Below are 22823 nucleotides of genomic sequence, written 5' to 3'. Positions count from 1 at the left end.
GATTGCATACACAATCATGTTTTCAGTGTTTGGACATCAGCCGTACATCAGAACAATCATTTCACTAACACAGCTCCATGTTGAGTGACTTCCCTCCAAAAACACAAAGTCACTTTCCCTTAGCAATTATTGCATGGACTTAGATTATCTGCCTTCTGCATCAAGCCCTGTATGATATACTGTACAAAGCCAAGCTTTGGGATAGTGCTTTGTTTGGATCCTTGTCTTGATCCTTTTGGATCCCAGGCTGCTCATTTGCCATTGAGTTTTGACATTAATTATAGTGACTATAGCAATGAGGTGGCACTGTGGTTCACAGAGCTGGGGTCCTGGGTTCAATTCCTGGGGTTTCAGTCTGGATGGAATTGTATGTTCTCCCTTCATTTGTGTGGATTTCTTCCAGGTGCTCCAGTTTCTTCCCACAGTCCAAAGACATACAGTACTAGTAGGTTAAGGTGGAACTACAGTCCCAATTGTGCAGACACAAAATTATTTAATTTCAGTCACAAAATAAAATCATTGACATTATAGAAAAACTTTACAAACTCAAAATTGAGCACAAAATCATGAACTTTGTGAAAGTACTGTAAGTTACGCCATGTTGTAACAACTTCGCATTCAGGTTCCACACAAATTGCGATGTGATGCAGCCTTTCCTGCTCACTAATCACTGTAATGACTAATGCAATGTGATGTAGGAGAGAAAAGGTATAGGTTATGCAGCAAACATTTCACTGCAAAAAACGTTCCATTCCAAGGTTCTTTATGCAGAGTTAACAATGTAATATTATTTATTGGCAAAAACGTAAAAAAGTTGAGAGTAATATTTCCATTGGATTAAACAAGATGTATTCACAAGCCTGCACATTTACAATGTCATAGGTCCACATCAGATTACAGGAAGTTTTGCTGCCTCGTTCTGAATCGCAGAACATGGTAATTCTTTAACCTTGAAATGTAGTCTATTTTATGATGTAAATTGGAGGTTTTACAAGTTATTGTGTGTTCCCTTTCTAATTGGCTTCTGGGAAAACTGGCCTCAACACTGTATTGGATAAGGCACTTAGAAAACAGATTCATGCGTGGACCACAGCAATGTCCCTTTACTGAGAGCCAGCAATCAACGGATGTGTCTGATCGTGAATGGTTTTCCCTGTTGTTTGTTGTATTACTCGGTGTTGCATTTTAAGCTGTGCATGAGGCAGGACCCGGAGGCTGCTGCTTCTGCTGGGATTGAGGAAGAGCTGAGCGCCATGTAAGGCAAAATCACTGCGTTCCACTTTATGAGGTGCCTGGAGTGTAAGAGCTGCAGATAATATTGAGTCACATTAATCCCAACATATTTCAAATATTGTGAAAATTGAATAAATTAAATCAAATAACTTTCATTAAAAAAATCAATTACTCTTTACCTTGTTTTTTCAGTTGTTTTTAAGGAAAATTGATGCCGAGAATGTGTGAATACTACTTTTTGATGGTTCCAAGGCCAATCTGACCTGTTCTATTGCCTGCTAATTGTATGTTCCAGGTTGAAAAAATATTTTTAGGAGGTCAAGGTGTATGAATGATAAGACAAGCTTGAATTTTATTTTCACGGTCGACACACATTTTCGCAAGGGAAAAGAACTGAAATAACCACAGTTACGCAAACACCAGTCCACCAAAAAAAATCATTTTATTAAAACAAGGTAACATTTTTTTTATCATCATACGGATGAACTGTGCTAAATATATTTCTAAAAAGAAAAAGCAGGACGTGAGTCGTGAGCCAAGATCATGACTCTTTACTCTTTTTCACATCAGTTTTCATCTGCGAGGAGGAGGAGGGCGGCTCCTGATGTGCTGACACTTGGGGATGTGCCTCTGTGCCGGCCTGGGGGCAAAGCGCCGGCCGCAGTGAGGGCAGGGCACGTAGTCGGGGTTTGGATTCGCGGGGGGCTGGGGCAGGTTCACAACCTTCCCTCTTTGCGTGATCACCTGCTGCACCTCCCTGGCCTGTTTGATGCTCCGAATGAAATCCTCGTGCTTCTGCCTCCAGTTGTTCTTTCTCAGCTGGGAACAGGAAATGAAACCAATGAAACAGCTTCCAGAAAAAGTCCAGACTAGCACTGCGTACACAGTCTGGTCGCAAACCATTCACAAGGCAAGAAAATATCAATACAGTAATAACTTAGCTTTCTGGGGCTACCTTTCATGTCATTGGGTAGAGAGTACAATTTAGTTATGGTTTTGTTTCCTGTGAGTGCTATTTGCTTGATATCTCATGTAGATTTTTACAACAGAATTCAGAAGTCACTAAGACCCATTTATTCTGTCTGGCAAATGTGCCTTTGCGGCAGTTTTTCAGAAGAGTACTTCATAAAACACTTATTTATTGTTTACATTGTTTACATTGATTTATAGTTTACACTGACTCTAGGAGAAAACAAGGGAAGCTTGGAAAGAGTTTAAGGATAGCCCTTACCACGATTGGCGGTTTAACCTTCTTCTTATGGATGTATGTCTCCAGTTCTGTTCCCTTGGCCCTGTGCTTGAAAGAGTCAAAAACCTTCCTCTTTGAATTCTGAAGCTTCTTGCAGATCTTGCTGTGTTTCTCCAACCTCTCTACAGCAAACTTCCTGTGACACAGTTCACAGGGCACAAACTGAGGGTTTCCACTCTGGCTATTCTCATATGGAAATTGCTCAGCGGTAGGGCACATCAGACTTGTAGGGGACAAATATCTGTTTTCCACTGACAGAGTTTGTTCATCCAGACATGCGGTGTTAGTTTTGAAGTGGGCCTGCGCGGCCTGTGCCGCTGACACGTCGCTTTCAGGGAGCCTTGCTTTCTTGAGATACTTTGTCCTTCCACAGGGGACGTCTTCTAGCCCACGGCTGCAAGGGCTCACTTGACGTCTCTCCTGATGGGAAAGCGCAGAGGGAAAGTGCGATTCTGCGCATCCGCCATCTTCCATTGGAGAATCATAATCAAGGTTGTCTCCTCTGAAAGTAAGGGCTTTCCTTGGAGTGAAGGCTTTTTGCTTCTCCATTCTGCAGATCAGAAGAGGCACGGCCTTAGAGCGGTGGTTGGCCCACGGTCCTCTGGGGCGAAGCTCGCTCTGCCTCGCCTGGAGTGTCTTCCTTCGGGTCAGGAGTCCGCTATTTTCCCTTCCCGCCACCTCTCTGGAGTCTTCCATCTCTCTCTGAACCATCCTCAGCTCCTCCTGATCTCTGAAGAGCTTCGCCTGCATCATGGCCTCCTTCTGGCGAATCTCGTCCTTCATCATGGCCTCCTTCCGGCGCATCTCATCCTGCAGGCTGGCCTCCCTCCGGCGATGCTCCTCCTTCAGCGCGGCCTCTGCCTCGGCCACTTTTCGTAGCTCCTCTTGCAACTGAAAGTGCTCCTTCCCATTGGCATGAGAAGGGCATTGCCCTGGAGGGGTCGCCACCATGGGGAGGACAGTCCTGTCCTAAGGTTTGCGTACTCTTGAGCCCCTCCTGCCCGGCCTCTCGCAGGGCCTCTCATGACCATCCTGAGGCGGGGTGGGGGCAAACAAGGAATCACTCTGTGCTTCCGGGCGGTCCACAGCCCGAACCTCACCAGGGCCGGAGACTTTCCTGTTACCCATAGGCTTCAGGGGGTAAGACCGATCATACCCCACAATGTTCTTCTCAGGGCCCTGTTGGGCTTGGAAGCGATAGCTGTTCCCCGTCTTCTTCTCCATAGCGTATTTGACATATTGGAAACATTTTCTCATCTTCTGTAGAGCTGCCTCCTGCCGCCGATTGGACATGGCGATAATTTTTTTCTCCTTTTCCTGCATCAGTTTCTCTTGGAAGGTGTCCTTCAGAAGCTGTATCTTGGGAGGCGGGCAGTACGTGGAGATCAGATCCTGTCGCCTTAAGGGCGCGGGTCGATTCGAGTCTGTGTCCTTCGGGGAGGGGGACAGAGCACCAGGCTTAGGACTAGGCTCCATCGGCAAATGAGATATGAGCTTTGTTTCCCAGGTATCTGGAAAAGGCAAAAATGGCAAATAAATGATATCCTGCACAGTCTAGTATGGTGTAATAGAAAAGAATTAAAAAAACAATTCAGGAAATACACAACTTTTTAATATTAAACCTAATGGTGTTGAATGCTGCATGCTGACTCAGTAGGAGACAGATCCTAAACATAAACATTATAATAAACATTTGTTTCCCAAATAACATTCTCAATGTTCAGAATGCTTAAAGTCATGAGCTTTTTTAAAAATGTTTAAATGAAACCTGGAAATGTACTATTTCATTTCAAAGCTTGTATTATATCTATGATATAAATGTTTTTTTATATAAAATTAACCCCATTATGCAACAGGGGTTTGAGCAAAAGTCACTGTGAATAAGGGAATTTATCAATATTAATTAGCCGTTTCACTACATTATAGATAGCTGAAGGATTATGATACAGTATATCGATTTCGCTACAAATTGACAAGCATATTTGATGACACTTACCAAACAGGTTTTAAACAGCGGAGAAATAGTTCACCACGACGATAGCAATGCAATGTTTGACTGGCAGACCACTTAACTAAATCTGAGTAGGCGGTTTCTACAAATGGGTCAGATAAAATATTAAATATACAGTAAAAGCTCACACCTATTCATACCCTTTATGTACTGTATATCTACAATTACGTATACTGTATAATACGATAACTACCATTACAAAATGTCTCCCTTTTGATTTGAAGTGGTTCTTTTAAATAAGTAAATTGCAATCACTTAGCCTACATCTGAGCTCCTAATTCATCGCGACGACGGACTGAGACTCCAGTTGGATTTGTGAGAAGTAAAGGGGTGTGCCTGTTTTAAAACCGATTCATACGTCTTAAACACATGGACATAGATAGCAGTCTGTGTTATATAATTTATCTTTTTATTTTATTTAAATTTAAGTATCACATACACATTTTCAAAGTAACTGTACCCCTTTTAATTATGATCCCCGTCGCTCACAGCTCCGAAGGTGAGACGAGGGCTACTTCAGACGGGATTTCCAGTATTTCTCTCTTAGCTTGTATACCGGTGGAAAGGAGAGGGCTCTTAAAACGTGTTGATAGTAAGATTGGGATGTATTTGCAGTCTAGACATAGTTTTTTTAATGTTCGGAGCCGCCACAGATTCATTTTCTTACGACTGCTTTTCTGGATGACAATGACAATGCAAACGATGGTGTTAAGGCAAGGCTGTGCCTTAAGGCTCTTCTGCTTACAATGTTCAGCGCGTAAATCGCAAACGAGCGCCTTCCCTTACGATGAAAATGCAGAAAATAAGAACACGAGATTTAAGCCTACGGCTTACAAATTTATGCGTAAACACTAAAACCGTATCTTTAGCAAAACTGGCGAGACAATGTGTTTTATCATTTGAAAAAGTACTGGAAAATTATTAAAGGTTATCACGATAAACAGAGGTTACTGATCTACTACTGTATGCTGTGACCAAAAATGAGAGTCCCCCGATCCTCGCAGCCTTCATGCTTTGGTCTGGGCCTGGCCGTTTTTTTTTAAGATAATGGGGTCAAGTTAACAAATTATGCAAGTTTCTAATCAAATCCAAGGGCGCCCCGATCTCCTAAACATCTTTAGAAGGCCGACGGACCACGCAGCACGGTCCGGGTCCGGGCCCTGACCCGGTTCTGGATAATGCCAGCTTAAAGTGAAAAATTCTACTGTACATATTATGTTTTCTATTATGGTATATATGTATAATATGGCGCGACCGCTTCACGAAGCTAGAAAGAAAGTTATCCGCCATTTTTATTTTACCTGCAATTGAATTTGCCATTAAAATCATTATTAATACCGCAGCTGCTAAATTACTTACCTAAAAGCGTTCAGATACAAAAGCACTTGAGCTGTAATGTTTATATACTGTTGGCCCGATGACCTACTTCAAGAAGAATTGTTACATAGACCGCCAAGGACTGTCATCACACTTTACGTCATAAAGCGCTTTAAAACTTTTGACAAGTTCAACACCTCATATTTTGTACTGTTTATCATGGTAAAAGCAACTCAAAGCAATTCTAAAAATGATCGAAAGGTAAAAATACAAGCTTATACGAGCTGTCGTTTTAACATTTATAACATATATTTAAACAAAACATATATAATCTATTTTAATAAAATAGAAAAGTGTTCTTGGTCTTCACTTAAAAGCTGTTAGAAGCTGCCTTTCTGACAAGAGAGTTCTGTGAGTTCCACAGTCTCAGTGCATTAAAGTCAAAACCAGTTGCTTTTTATTTCCTGTTTTACGACAGAGCAAGGAGGGTGTCCACAGACCACTGTGCACCTGCAGGCTGATATGGGGGGTAAAAAGTCTAGAAGTTAGTAAATAAGATTTTAGCACATGTTCTAAAACAAACCGGACACCTGTACAGTGATGCCAACACAGTGCTCTGAGCTCCTTCTTTGAGTTAAATCCTAGCATCTGCATTTTTTACAAGTTGTTGCTATGGCAGAGCATGACCAGAGCATAACAGAAACCACCCATTTTCTAACCGCTTCATCCAATTCAGGGTCAGGTGGTCAGGGGGTCGCGGGGTCACGGGGGAGCCAGAGCCTCAGAAAGTAATAAGCAGGAGATACCTGGGACTGGATGGTAGTCCAATGCAGGGAAGACACAGACACTCACCAATTATCCCAGAAGCCAATTAACCTACCAGTAATTCTTTGAACTGTGGGAGGAAGCCGGAGCACCCAAAGCAAACTCATGCAAACATGGGGAGAACATACAAGCTCCATACAGATAGCACCCCAGGTCCAGAAGTGTACCCAGGGCCTCAGCACTGTGAGCTAGCAATGCTAAACGCTGGGCTACTGTGCATGCTAATTTCTAGGCATCAGGTGATCAATCAGGTAGTGTTTCTCAGATAAAAAGACACCGGTAAATTAGTATGAGATTCAAATTGACCTCAGAACAAAATATAACTTATGTTATATAACTTATATAGAACTTACTACAGCATAACTGTCTTATTTGGCTCTTGTAGAAAATATTAACAGCATGCCTATTAAACATACAGTATCTAGCAATCAGCAATCAAAATAAAAACATTTCCAAACATGGAAACTGCCCAGTTAATGAAGCATTTCAAAGACATTAATCTATTCAATAATTACAGTTTTAAGTAGATAACAGATTTATATTCAGATTACGAAAGTATCATAACAACGGCTGCTTGTGTAAGGAATCCATGAATACCACTATACATGAGAATTCCACACCTATTTGTAATCAATACACAAAATCCTATTGAATTTCAGGTACTTGTTTAATCAGCATTGCTTGACTCCGCGGACTCCTTGTTGTTTCAATAATCTAGCAATAGGATAATCGCCTATACAGTGCCGTTGTAATCTATTCCTTCTGCCAGCAGAGGACGGTATTCGCACAGCCAGTTCAGGATAAGATACGGTCCTCGCAGTTCACAGTACAACTGGCCACAGCCGTACTCGGAATATGCTCTCGATAACCTCGTTTAGTTTAAGTACGGCCATATTTCATATCAACCCACAGATGCATTGCATAAACACTAGAATTCTGGTTGTACTTAAATTGACCTTATACGTTTTGGATTATGTTTAACCTTCTTCAATTTCTTTCATTTCTTCAAGCATATTTTGAGATGATTACGTTTACAGAAGCAAATATTATTCAGTGCTTTTTCTTCACTCCTTTAATCAAACCCACATTTCTATAAGGAGGGCCATTGTGAAACTCCCCAAAGTGAGCTGAATTAATCTTTTATTCTTCACACCTGCGAAGTCATTCCTTCATTGTGTAATATGAAGGCCTTTCATTATTCACGTATACTACAACATCTGAAAATAATGGGTCTTGAAATAGTTGAATGAAAGAAAATCCTGAATAACTCCTCCAAATGTGTGTTACACTTTCATCAAGTACACACACTTTGAATGTGATGAACTATAAAAAGTTATTTTAACCATACCCAGTGGAGCTCGGGAGTGCGATTGCATACACAATCATGTTTTCAGTGTTTGGACATCAGCCGTACATCAGAACAATCATTTCACTAACACAGCTCCATGTTGAGTGACTTCCCTCCAAAAACACAAAGTCACTTTCCCTTAGCAATTATTGCATGGACTAAGATTATCTGCCTTCTGCATCAAGCCCTGTATGATATACTGTACAAAGCCAAGCTTTGGGATAGTGCTTTGTTTGGATCCTTGTCTTGATCCTTTTTGGATCCCAGGCTGCTCATTTGCCATTGAGTTTTGACATTAATTATAGTGACTATAGCAATGAGGTGGCACTGTGGTTCACAGAGCTGGGGTCCTGGGTTCAATTCCTGGGGTTTCAGTCTGGATGGAATTGTATGTTCTCCCTTCATTTGTGTGGATTTCTTCCAGGTGCTCCAGTTTCTTCCCACAGTCCAAAGACATACAGTACTAGTAGGTTAAGGTGGAACTACAGTCCCAATTTTGCAGACACAAAATTATTTAATTTCAGTCACAAAATAAAATCATTGACATTATAGAAAAACTTTACAAACTCAAAATTGAGCACAAAATCATGAACTTTGTGAAAGTACTGTAAGTTACGCCATGTTGTAACAACTTCGCATTCAGGTTCCACACAAATTGCGATGTGATGCAGCCTTTCCTGCTCACTAATCACTGTAATGACTAATGCAATGTGATGTAGGAGAGAAAAGGTATAGGTTATGCAGCAAACATTTCACTGCAAAAAACGTTCCATTCCAAGGTTCTTTATGCAGAGTTAACAATGTAATATTATTTATTGGCAAAAACGTAAAAAAGTTGAGAGTAATATTTCCATTGGATTAAACAAGATGTATTCACAAGCCTGCTCCTTTACAATGTCATAGGTCCACATCAGATTACAGGAAGTTTTGCTGCCTCGTTCTGAATCGCAGAAATGTAGTCTATTTTATGATGTAAATTGGAGGTTTTACAAGTTATTGTGTGTTCCCTTTCTAATTGGCTTCTGGGAAAACTGGCCTCAACACTGTATTGGATAAGGCACTTAGAAAACAGATTCATGCGTGGACCACAGCAATGTCCCTTTACTGAGAGCCAGCAATCAACGGATGTGTCTGATCGTGAATGGTTTTCCCTGTTGTTTGTTGTATTACTCGGTGTTGCATTTTAAGCTGTGCATGAGGCAGGACCCGGAGGCTGCTGCTTCTGCTGGGATTGAGGAAGAGCTGAGCGCCATGTAAGGCAAAATCACTGCGTTCCACTTTATGAGGTGCCTGGAGTGTAAGAGCTGCAGATAATAATGAGTCACATTAATCCCAACATATTTCAAATATTGTGAAAATTGAATAAATTAAATCAAATAACTTTCATTAAAAAAATCAATTACTCTTTACCTTGCTTTTTCAGTTGTTTTTAAGGAAAATTGATGCCGAGAATGTGTGAATACTACTTTTTGATGGTTCCAAGGCCAATCTGACCTGTTCTATTGCCTGCTAATTGTATGTTCCAGGTTGAAAAAATATTTTTAGGAGGTCAAGGTGTATGAATGATAAGACAAGCTTGAATTTTATTTTCACGGTCGACACACATTTTCGCAAGGGAAAAGAACTGAAATAACCACAGTTACGCAAACACCAGTCCACCAAAAAAAATCATTTTATTAAAACAAGGTAACATTTTTTTTATCATCATACGGATGAACTGTGCTAAATATATTTCTAAAAAGAAAAAGCAGGACGTGAGTCGTGAGCCAAGATCATGACTCTTTTACTCTTTTTCACATCAGTTTTCATCTGCGAGGAGGAGGAGGGCGGCTCCTGATGTGCTGACACTTGGGGATGTGCCTCTGTGCCGGCCTGGGGGCAAAGCGCCGGCCGCAGTGAGGGCAGGGCACGTAGTCGGGGTTTGGATTCGCGGGGGGCTGGGGCAGGTTCACAACCTTCCCTCTTTGCGTGATCACCTGCTGCACCTCCCTGGCCTGTTTGATGCTCCGAATGAAATCCTCGTGCTTCTGCCTCCAGTTGTTCTTTCTCAGCTGGGAACAGGAAATGAAACCAATGAAACAGCTTCCAGAAAAAGTCCAGACTAGCACTGCGTACACAGTCTGGTCGCAAACCATTCACAAGGCAAGAAAATATCAATACAGTAATAACTTAGCTTTCTGGGGCTATCTTTCATGTCATTGGGTAGAGAGTACAATTTAGTTATGGTTTTGTTTCCTGTGAGTGCTATTTGCTTGATATCTCATGTAGATTTTTACAACAGAATTCAGAAGTCACTAAGACCCATTTATTCTGTCTGGCAAATGTGCCTTTGCGGCAGTTTTTCAGAAGAGTACTTCATAAAACACTTATTTATTGTTTACATTGTTTACATTGATTTATAGTTTACACTGACTCTAGGAGAAAACAAGGGAAGCTTGGAAAGAGTTTAAGGATAGCCCTTACCACGATTGGCGGTTTAACCTTCTTCTTATGGATGTATGTCTCCAGTTCTGTTCCCTTGGCCCTGTGCTTGAAAGAGTCAAAAACCTTCCTCTTTGAATTCTGAAGCTTCTTGCAGATCTTGCTGTGTTTCTCCAACCTCTCTACAGCAAACTTCCTGTGACACAGTTCACAGGGCACAAACTGAGGGTTTCCACTCTGGCTATTCTCATATGGAAATTGCTCAGCGGTAGGGCACATCAGACTTGTAGGGGACAAATATCTGTTTTCCACTGACAGAGTTTGTTCATCCAGACATGCGGTGTTATTTTTGAAGTGGGCCTGCGCGGCCTGTGCCGCTGACACGTCGCTTTCAGGGAGCCTTGCTTTCTTGAGATACTTTGTCCTTCCACAGGGGACGTCTTCTAGCCCACGGCTGCAAGGGCTCACTTGACGTCTCTCCTGATGGGAAAGCGCAGAGGGAAAGTGCGATTCTGCGCATCCGCCATCTTCCATTGGAGAATCATAATCAAGGTTGTCTCCTCTGAAAGTAAGGGCTTTCCTTGGAGTGAAGGCTTTTTGCTTCTCCATTCTGCAGATCAGAAGAGGCACGGCCTTAGAGCGGTGGTTGGCCCACGGTCCTCTGGGGCGAAGCTCGCTCTGCCTCGCCTGGAGTGTCTTCCTTCGGGTCAGGAGTCCGCTATTTTCCCTTCCCGCCACCTCTCTGGAGTCTTCCATCTCTCTCTGAACCATCCTCAGCTCCTCCTGATCTCTGAAGAGCTTCGCCTGCATCATGGCCTCCTTCTGGCGAATCTCGTCCTTCATCATGGCCTCCTTCCGGCGCATCTCATCCTGCAGGCTGGCCTCCCTCCGGCGATGCTCCTCCTTCAGCGCGGCCTCTGCCTCGGCCACTTTTCGTAGCTCCTCTTGCAACTGAAAGTGCTCCTTCCCATTGGCATGAGAAGGGCATTGCCCTGGAGGGGTCGCCACCATGGGGAGGACAGTCCTGTCCTTAGGTTTGCGTACTCTTGAGCCCCTCCTGCCCGGCCTCTCGCAGGGCCTCTCATGACCATCCTGAAGCGGGGTGGGGGCAAACAAGGAATCACTCTGTGCTTCCGGGCGGTCCACAGCCCGAACCTCACCAGGGCCGGAGACTTTCCTGTTACCCATAGGCTTCAGGGGGTAAGACCGATCATACCCCACAATGTTCTTCTCAGGGCCCTGTTGGGCTTGGAAGTGATAGCTGTTCCCCGTCTTCTTCTCCGCAGCGTATTTGACATATTGGAAACATTTTCTCATCTTCTGTAGAGCTGCCTCCTGCCGCCGATTGGACATGGCAATAATTTTTTTCTCCTTTTCCTGCATCAGTTACTCTTGGAAGGTGTCCTTCAGAAGCTGTATCTTGGGAGGCGGGCAGTACATGGAGATCAGATCCTGTCGCCTTAAGGGCGCGGGTCGATTCGAGTCTGTGTCCTTCGGGGAGGGGGACAGAGCACCAGGCTTAGGACTAGGCTCCATTGGCAAATGAGATATGAGCTTTGTTTCCCAGGTATCTGGAAAAGGCAAAAATGGCAAATAAATGATATCCTGCACAGTCTAGTATGGTGTAATAGAAAAGAATTAAAAAAACAATTCAGGAAATACACAACTTTTTAATATTAAACCTAATGGTGTTGAATGCTGCATGCTGACTCAGTAGGAGACAGATCCTAAACATAAACATTATAATAAACATTTGTTTCCCAAATAACATTCTCAATGTTCAGAATGCTTAAAGTCATGAGCTTTTTTAAAAATGTTTAAATGAAACCTGGAAATGTACTATTTCATTTCAAAGCTTGTATTATATCTATGATATAAATGTTTTTTTATATAAAATTAACCCCATTATGCAACAGGGGTTTGAGCAAAAGTCACTGTGAATAAGGGAATTTATCAATATTAATTAGCCCTTTCACTACATTATAGATAGCTGAAGGATTATGATACAGTATATCGATTTCGCTACAAATTGACAAGCATATTTGATGACACTTACCAAACAAGTTTTAAACAGCGGAGAAATAGTTCACCACGACGATAGCAATGCAATGTTTGACTGGCAGACCACTTAACTAAATCTGAGTAGGCGGTTTCTACAAATGGGTCAGATAAAATATTAAATATACAGTAAAAGCTCACACCTATTCATACCCTTTATGTACTGTATATCTACAATTACGTATACTGTATAATACGATAACTACCATTACAAAATGTCTCCCTTTTGATTTGAAGTGGTTCTTTTAAATAAGTAAATTGCAATCACTTAGCCTACATCTGAGCTCCTAATTCATCGCGACGACGGACTGAGACTCCAGTTGGATTTGTGAGAAGTAAAGGGGTGTGCCTGTTTTAAAACCGATTCATACGTCTTAAACACATGGACATAGATAGCAGTCTGTGTTATATAATTTATCTTTTTATTTTATTTAAATTTAAGTATCACATACACATTTTCAAAGTAACTGTACCCCTTTTAATTATGATCCCCATCGCTCACAGCTCCGAAGGTGAGACGAGGGCTACTTCAGACGGGATTTCCAGTATTTCTCTCTTAGCTTGTATACCGGTGGAAAGGAGAGGGCTCTTAAAACGCGTTGATAGTAAGATTGGGATGTATTTGCAGTCTAGACATAGTTTTTTTAATGTTCGGAGCCGCCACAGATTCATTTTCTTACGACTGCTTTTCTGGATGACAATGGCAATGCAAACGATGGTGTTAAGGCAAGGCTGTGCCTTAAGGCTCTTCTGCTTACAATGTTCAGCGCGTAAATCGCAAACGAGCGCCTTCCCTTACGATGAAAATGCAGAAAATAAGAACACGAGATTTAAGCCTACGGCTTACAAATTTATGCGTAAACACTAAAACCGTATCTTTAGCAAAACTGGCGAGACAATGTGTTTTATCATTTGAAAAAGTACTGGAAAATTATTAAAGGTTATCACGATAAACAGAGGTTACTGATCTACTACTGTATGCTGTGACCAAAAATGAGAGTCCCCCGATCCTCGCAGCCTTCATGCTTTGGTCTGGGCCTGGCCGTTTTTTTTTAAGATAATGGGGTCAAGTTAACAAATTATGCAAGTTTCTAATCAAATCCAAGGGCGCCCCGATCTCCTAAACATCTTTAGAAGGCCGACGGACCACGCAGCACGGTCCGGGTCCGGGCCCTGACCCGGTTCTGGATAATGCCAGCTTAAAGTGAAAAATTCTACTGTACATATTATGTTTTCTATTATGGTATATATGTATAATATGGCGCGACCGCTTCACGAAGCTAGAAAGAAAGTTATCCGCCATTTTTATTTTACCTGCAATTGAATTTGCCATTAAAATCATTATTAATACCGCAGCTGCTAAATTACTTACCTAAAAGCGTTCAGATACAAAAGCACTTGAGCTGTAATGTTTATATACTGTTGGCCCGATGACCTACTTCAAGAAGAATTGTTACATAGACCGCCAAGGACTGTCATCACACTTTACGTCATAAAGCGCTTTAAAACTTTTGACAAGTTCAACACCTCATATTTTGTACTGTTTATCATGGTAAAAGCAACTCAAAGCAATTCTAAAAATGATCGAAAGGTAAAAATACAAGCTTATACGAGCTGTCGTTTTAACATTTATAACATATATTTAAACAAAACATATATAATCTATTTTAATAAAATAGAAAAGTGTTCTTGGTCTTCACTTAAAAGCTGTTAGAAGCTGCCTTTCTGACAAGAGAGTTCTGTGAGTTCCACAGTCTCAGTGCATTAAAGTCAAAACCAGTTGCTTTTTATTTCCTGTTTTACGACAGAGCAAGGAGGGTGTCCACAGACCACTGTGCACCTGCAGGCTGATATGGGGGGTAAAAAGTCTAGAAGTTAGTAAATAAGATTTTAGCACATGTTCTAAAACAAACCGGACACCTGTACAGTGATGCCAACACAGTGCTCTGAGCTCCTTCTTTGAGTTAAATCCTAGCATCTGCATTTTTTACAAGTTGTTGCTATGGCAGAGCATGACCAGAGCATAACAGAAACCACCCATTTTCTAACCGCTTCATCCAATTCAGGGTCAGGTGGTCAGGGGGTCGCGGGGTCACGGGGGAGCCAGAGCCTCAGAAAGTAATAAGCAGGAGATACCTGGGACTGGATGGTAGTCCAATGCAGGGAAGACACAGACACTCACCAATTATCCCAGAAGCCAATTAACCTACCAGTAATTCTTTGAACTGTGGGAGGAAGCCGGAGCACCCAAAGCAAACTCATGCAAACATGGGGAGAACATACAAGCTCCATACAGATAGCACCCCAGGTCCAGAAGTGTACCCAGGGCCTCAGCACTGTGAGCTAGCAATGCTAAACGCTGGGCTACTGTGCATGCTAATTTCTAGGCATCAGGTGATCAATCAGGTAGTGTTTCTCAGATAAAAAGACACCGGTAAATTAGTATGAGATTCAAATTGACCTCAGAACAAAATATAACTTATGTTATATAACTTATATAGAACTTACTACAGCATAACTGTCTTATTTGGCTCTTGTAGAAAATATTAACAGCATGCCTATTAAACATACAGTATCTAGCAATCAGCAATCAAAATAAAAACATTTCCAAACATGGAAACTGCCCAGTTAATGAAGCATTTCAAAGACATTAATCTATTCAATAATTACAGTTTTAAGTAGATAACAGATTTATATTCAGATTACGAAAGTATCATAACAACGGCTGCTTGTGTAAGGAATCCATGAATACCACTATACATGAGAATTCCACACCTATTTGTAATCAATACACAAAATCCTATTGAATTTCAGGTACTTGTTTAATCAGCATTGCTTGACTCCGCGGACTCCTTGTTGTTTCAATAATCTAGCAATAGGACTAATCGCCAATACAGTGCCGTTGTAATCTATTCCTTCTGCCAGCAGAGGACGGTATTCGCACAGCCAGTTCAGGATAAGATACGGTCCTCGCAGTTCACAGTACAACTGGCCACAGCCGTACTCGGAATATGCTCTCGATAACCTCGTTTAGTTTAAGTACGGCCATATTTCATATCAACCCACAGATGCATTGCATAAACACTAGAATTCTGGTTGTACTTAAATTGACCTTATACGTTTTGGATTATGTTTAACCTTCTTCAATTTCTTTCATTTCTTCAAGCATATTTTGAGATGATTACGTTTACAGAAGCAAATATTATTCAGTGCTTTTTCTTCACTCCTTTAATCAAACCCACATTTCTATAAGGAGGGCCATTGTGAAACTCCCCAAAGTGAGCTGAATTAATCTTTTATTCTTCACACCTGCGAAGTCATTCCTTCATTGTGTAATATGAAGGCCTTTCATTATTCACGTATACTACAACATCTGAAAATAATGGGTCTTGAAATAGTTGAATGAAAGAAAATCCTGAATAACTCCTCCAAATGTGTGTTACACTTTCATCAAGTACACACACTTTGAATGTGATGAACTATAAAAAGTTATTTTAACCATACCCAGTGGAGCTCGGGAGTGCGATTGCATACACAATCATGTTTTCAGTGTTTGGACATCAGCCGTACATCAGAACAATCATTTCACTAACACAGCTCCATGTTGAGTGACTTCCCTCCAAAAACACAAAGTCACTTTCCCTTAGCAATTATTGCATGGACTTAGATTATCTGCCTTCTGCATCAAGCCCTGTATGATATACTGTACAAAGCCAAGCTTTGGGATAGTGCTTTGTTTGGATCCTTGTCTTGATCCTTTTGGATCCCAGGCTGCTCATTTGCCATTGAGTTTTGACATTAATTATAGTGACTATAGCAATGAGGTGGCACTGTGGTTCACAGAGCTGGGGTCCTGGGTTCAATTCCTGGGGTTTCAGTCTGGATGGAATTGTATGTTCTCCCTTCATTTGTGTGGATTTCTTCCAGGTGCTCCAGTTTCTTCCCACAGTCCAAAGACATACAGTACTAGTAGGTTAAGGTGGAACTACAGTCCCAATTTTGCAGACACAAAATTATTTAATTTCAGTCACAAAATAAAATCATTGACATTATAGAAAAACTTTACAAACTCAAAATTGAGCACAAAATCATGAACTTTGTGAAAGTACTGTAAGTTACGCCATGTTGTAACAACTTCGCATTCAGGTTCCACACAAATTGCGATGTGATGCAGCCTTTCCTGCTCACTAATCACTGTAATGACTAATGCAATGTGATGTAGGAGAGAAAAGGTATAGGTTATGCAGCAAACATTTCACTGCAAAAAACGTTCCATTCCAAGGTTCTTTATGCAGTTAACAATGTAATATTATTTATTGGCAAAAACGTAAAAAAGTTGAGAGTAATATTTCCATTGGATTAAACAAGATGTATTCACAAGCCTGCTCCTTTACAATGTCATAGGTCCACATCAGATTACAGGAAGTTTTGCTGCCTCGTTCTGAATCGCAGAACATGGTAATTCTTTAACCTTGAAATGTAGTCTATTTTATGATGTAAATTGGAGGTTTTACAAGTTATTGTGTGTTCCCTTTCTAATTGGCTTCTGGGAAAACTGGCCTCAACACTGTATTGGATAAGGCACTTAGAAAACAGATTCATGCGTGGACCACAGCAATGTCCCTTTACTGAGAGCCAGCAATCAACGGATGTGTCTGATCGTGAATGGTTTTCCCTGTTGTTTGTTGTATTAATCGGTGTTGCATTTTAAGCTGTGCATGAGGCAGGACCCGGAGGCTGCTGCTTCTGCTGGGATTGAGGAAGAGCTGAGCGCCATGTAAGGCAAAATCACTGCGTTCCACTTTATGAGGTGCCTGGAGTGTAAGAGCTGCAGATAATATTGAGTCACATTAATCCCAACATATTTCAAATATTGTGAAAATTGAATAAATTAAATCAAATAACTTTCATTAAAAAAATCAATTACTCTTTACCTTGCTTTTTCAGTTGTTTTTAAGGAAAATTGATGCCGAGAATGTGTGAATACTACTTTTTGATGGTTCCAAGGCCAATCTGACCTGCTCTATTGCCTGCTAATTGTACGTTCCAGGTTGAAAAAATATTTTTAGGAGGTCAAGGTGTATGAATGATAAGACAAGCTTGAATTTTATTTTCACGGTCGACACACATTTTCGCAAGGGAAAAGAACTGAAATAACCACAGTTACGCAAACACCAGTCCACCAAAAAAAATCATTTTATTAAAACAAGGTAACATTTTTTTTATCATCATACGGATGAACTGTGCTAAATATATTTCTAAAAAGAAAAAGCAGGACGTGAGTCGTGAGCCAAGATCATGACTCTTTTACTCTTTTTCACATCAGTTTTCATCTGCGAGGAGGAGGAGGGCGGCTCCTGATGTGCTGACACTTGGGGATGTGCCTCTGTGCCGGCCTGGGGGCAAAGCGCCGGCCGCAGTGAGGGCAGGGCACGTAGTCGGGGTTTGAATTCGCGGGGGGCTGGGGCAGGTTCACAACCTTCCCTCTTTGCGTGATCACCTGCTGCACCTCCCTGGCCTGTTTGATGCTCCGAATGAAATCCTCGTGCTTCTGCCTCCAGTTGTTCTTTCTCAGCTGGGAACAGGAAATGAAACCAATGAAACAGCTTCCAGAAAAAGTCCAGACTAGCACTGCGTACACAGTCTGGTCGCAAACCATTCACAAGGCAAGAAAATATCAATACAGTAATAACTTAGCTTTCTGGGGCTACCTTTCATGTCATTGGGTAGAGAGTACAATTTAGTTATGGTTTTGTTTCCTGTGAGTGCTATTTGCTTGATATCTCATGTAGATTTTTACAACAGAATTCAGAAGTCACTAAGACCCATTTATTCTGTCTGGCATATGTGCCTTTGAGGCAGTTTTTCAGAAGAGTACTTCATAAAACACTTATTTATTGTTTACATTGTTTACATTGATTTATAGTTTACACTGACTCTAGGAGAAAACAAGGGAAGCTTGGAAAGAGTTTAAGGATAGCCCTTACCACGATTGGCGGTTTAACCTTCTTCTTATGGATGTATGTCTCCAGTTCTGTTCCCTTGGCCCTGTGCTTGAAAGAGTCAAAAACCTTCCTCTTTGAATTCTAAAGCTTCTTGCAGATCTTGCTGTGTTTCTCCAACCTCTCTACAGCAAACTTCCTGTGACACAGTTCACAGGGCACAAACTGAGGGTTTCCACTCTGGCTATTCTCATATGGAAATTGCTCAGCGGTAGGGCACATCAGACTTGTAGGGGACAAATATCTGTTTTCCACTGACAGAGTTTGTTCATCCAGACATGCGGTGTTATTTTTGAAGTGGGCCTGCGCGGCCTGTGCCGCTGACACGTCGCTTTCAGGGAGCCTTGCTTTCTTGAGATACTTTGTCCTTCCACAGGGGACGTCTTCTAGCCCACGGCTGCAAGGGCTCACTTGACGTCTCTCCTGATGGGAAAGCGCAGAGGGAAAGTGCGATTCTGCGCATCCGCCATCTTCCATTGGAGAATCATAATCAAGGTTGTCTCCTCTGAAAGTAAGGGCTTTCCTTGGAGTGAAGGCTTTTTGCTTCTCCATTCTGCAGATCAGAAGAGGCACGGCCTTAGAGCGGTGGTTGGCCCACGGTCCTCTGGGGCGAAGCTCGCTCTGCCTCGCCTGGAGTGTCTTCCTTCGGGTCAGGAGTCCGCTATTTTCCCTTCCCGCCACCTCTCTGGAGTCTTCCATCTCTCTCTGAACCATCCTCAGCTCCTCCTGATCTCTGAAGAGCTTCGCCTGCATCATGGCCTCCTTCTGGCGAATCTCGTCCTTCATCATGGCCTCCTTCCGGCGCATCTCATCCTGCAGGCTGGCCTCCCTCCGGCGATGCTCCTCCTTCAGCGCGGCCTCTGCCTCGGCCACTTTTCGTAGCTCCTCTTGCAACTGAAAGTGCTCCTTCCCATTGGCATGAGAAGGGCATTGCCCTGGAGGGGTCACCACCATGGGGAGGACAGTCCTGTCCTTAGGTTTGCGTACTCTTGAGCCCCTCCTGCCCGGCCTCTCGCAGGGCCTCTCATGACCATCCTGAGGCGGGGTGGGGGCAAACAAGGAATCACTCTGTGCTTCCGGGCGGTCCACAGCCCGAACCTCACCAGGGCCGGAGACTTTCCTGTTACCCATAGGCTTCAGGGGGTAAGACCGATCATACCCCACAATGTTCTTCTCAGGGCCCTGTTGGGCTTGGAAGCGATAGCTGTTCCCCGTCTTCTTCTCCGCAGCGTATTTGACATATTGGAAACATTTTCTCATCTTCTGTAGAGCTGCCTCCTGCCGCCGATTGGACATGGCGATAATTTTTTTCTCCTTTTCCTGCATCAGTTTCTCTTGGAAGGTGTCCTTCAGAAGCTGTATCTTGGGAGGCGGGCAGTACGTGGAGATCAGATCCTGTCGCCTTAAGGGCGCGGGTCGATTCGAGTCTGTGTCCTTCGGGGAGGGGGACAGAGCACCAGGCTTAGGACTAGGCTCCATTGGCAAATGAGATATGAGCTTTGTTTCCCAGGTATCTGGAAAAGGCAAAAATGGCAAATAAATGATATCCTGCACAGTCTAGTATGGTGTAATAGAAAAGAATTAAAAAAACAATTCAGGAAATACACAACTTTTTAATATTAAACCTAATGGTGTTGAATGCTGCATGCTGACTCAGTAGGAGACAGATCCTAAACATAAACATTATAATAAACATTTGTTTCCCAAATAACATTCTCAATGTTCAGAATGCTTAAAGTCATGAGCTTTTTTAAAAATGTTTAAATGAAACCTGGAAATGTACTATTTCATTTCAAAGCTTGTATTATATCTATGATATAAATGTTTTTTTATATAAAATTAACCCCATTATGCAACAGGGGTTTGAGCAAAAGTCACTGTGAATAAGGGAATTTATCAATATTAATTAGCCGTTTCACTACATTATAGATAGCTGAAGGATTATGATACAGTATATCGATTTCGCTACAAATTGACAAGCATATTTGATGACACTTACCAAACAAGTTTTAAACAGCGGAGAAATAGTTCACCACGACGATAGCAATGCAATGTTTGACTGGCAGACCACTTAACTAAATCTGAGTAGGCGGTTTCTACAAATGGGTCAGATAAAATATTAAATATACAGTAAAAGCTCACACCTATTCATACCCTTTATGTACTGTATATCTACAATTACGTATACTGTATAATACGATAACTACCATTACAAAATGTCTCCCTTTTGATTTGAAGTGGTTCTTTTAAATAAGTAAATTGCAATCACTTAGCCTACATCTGAGCTCCTAATTCATCGCGACGACGGACTGAGACTCCAGTTGGATTTGTGAGAAGTAAAGGGGTGTGCCTGTTTTAAAACCGATTCATACGTCTTAAACACATGGACATAGATAGCAGTCTGTGTTATATAATTTATCTTTTTATTTTATTTAAATTTAAGTATCACATACACATTTTCAAAGTAACTGTACCCCTTTTAATTATGATCCCCATCGCTCACAGCTCCGAAGGTGAGACGAGGGCTACTTCAGACGGGATTTCCAGTATTTCTCTCTTAGCTTGTATACCGGTGGAAAGGAGAGGGCTCTTAAAACGCGTTGATAGTAAGATTGGGATGTATTTGCAGTCTAGACATAGTTTTTTTAATGTTCGGAGCCGCCACAGATTCATTTTCTTACGACTGCTTTTCTGGATGACAATGGCAATGCAAACGATGGTGTTAAGGCAAGGCTGTGCCTTAAGGCTCTTCTGCTTACAATGTTCAGCGCGTAAATCGCAAACGAGCGCCTTCCCTTACGATGAAAATGCAGAAAATAAGAACACGAGATTTAAGCCTACGGCTTACAAATTTATGCGTAAACACTAAAACCGTATCTTTAGCAAAACTGGCGAGACAATGTGTTTTATCATTTGAAAAAGTACTGGAAAATTATTAAAGGTTATCACGATAAACAGAGGTTACTGATCTACTACTGTATGCTGTGACCAAAAATGAGAGTCCCCCGATCCTCGCAGCCTTCATGCTTTGGTCTGGGCCTGGCCGTTTTTTTTTAAGATAATGGGGTCAAGTTAACAAATTATGCAAGTTTCTAATCAAATCCAAGGGCGCCCCGATCTCCTAAACATCTTTAGAAGGCCGACGGACCACGCAGCACGGTCCGGGTCCGGGCCCTGACCCGGTTCTGGATAATGCCAGCTTAAAGTGAAAATTCTACTGTACATATTATGTTTTCTATTATGGTATATATGTATAATATGGCGCGACCGCTTCACGAAGCTAGAAAGAAAGTTATCCGCCATTTTTATTTTACCTGCAATTGAATTTGCCATTAAAATCATTATTAATACCGCAGCTGCTAAATTACTTACCTAAAAGCGTTCAGATACAAAAGCACTTGAGCTGTAATGTTTATATACTGTTGGCCCGATGACCTACTTCAAGAAGAATTGTTACATAGACCGCCAAGGACTGTCATCACACTTTACGTCATAAAGCGCTTTAAAACTTTTGACAAGTTCAACACCTCATATTTTGTACTGTTTATCATGGTAAAAGCAACTCAAAGCAATTCTAAAAATGATCGAAAGGTAAAAATACAAGCTTATACGAGCTGTCGTTTTAACATTTATAACATATATTTAAACAAAACATATATAATCTATTTTAATAAAATAGAAAAGTGTTCTTGGTCTTCACTTAAAAGCTGTTAGAAGCTGCCTTTCTGACAAGAGAGTTCTGTGAGTTCCACAGTCTCAGTGCATTAAAGTCAAAACCAGTTGCTTTTTATTTCCTGTTTTACGACAGAGCAAGGAGGGTGTCCACAGACCACTGTGCACCTGCAGGCTGATATGGGGGGTAAAAAGTCTAGAAGTTAGTAAATAAGATTTTAGCACATGTTCTAAAACAAACCGGACACCTGTACAGTGATGCCAACACAGTGCTCTGAGCTCCTTCTTTGAGTTAAATCCTAGCATCTGCATTTTTTACAAGTTGTTGCTATGGCAGAGCATGACCAGAGCATAACAGAAACCACCCATTTTCTAACCGCTTCATCCAATTCAGGGTCAGGTGGTCAGGGGGTCGCGGGGTCACGGGGGAGCCAGAGCCTCAGAAAGTAATAAGCAGGAGATACCTGGGACTGGATGGTAGTCCAATGCAGGGAAGACACAGACACTCACCAATTATCCCAGAAGCCAATTAACCTACCAGTAATTCTTTGAACTGTGGGAGGAAGCCGGAGCACCCAAAGCAAACTCATGCAAACATGGGGAGAACATACAAGCTCCATACAGATAGCACCCCAGGTCCAGAAGTGTACCCAGGGCCTCAGCACTGTGAGCTAGCAATGCTAAACG

Source organism: Lepisosteus oculatus, chromosome 5 (genome assembly GCF_040954835.1).
Source record: "Lepisosteus oculatus isolate fLepOcu1 chromosome 5, fLepOcu1.hap2, whole genome shotgun sequence".
Lineage (NCBI taxonomy): Eukaryota > Metazoa > Chordata > Actinopteri > Semionotiformes > Lepisosteidae > Lepisosteus > Lepisosteus oculatus.
The sequence above is the reverse complement of the archived record's forward strand: the minus strand, read 5'-3'. Positions refer to the sequence as shown.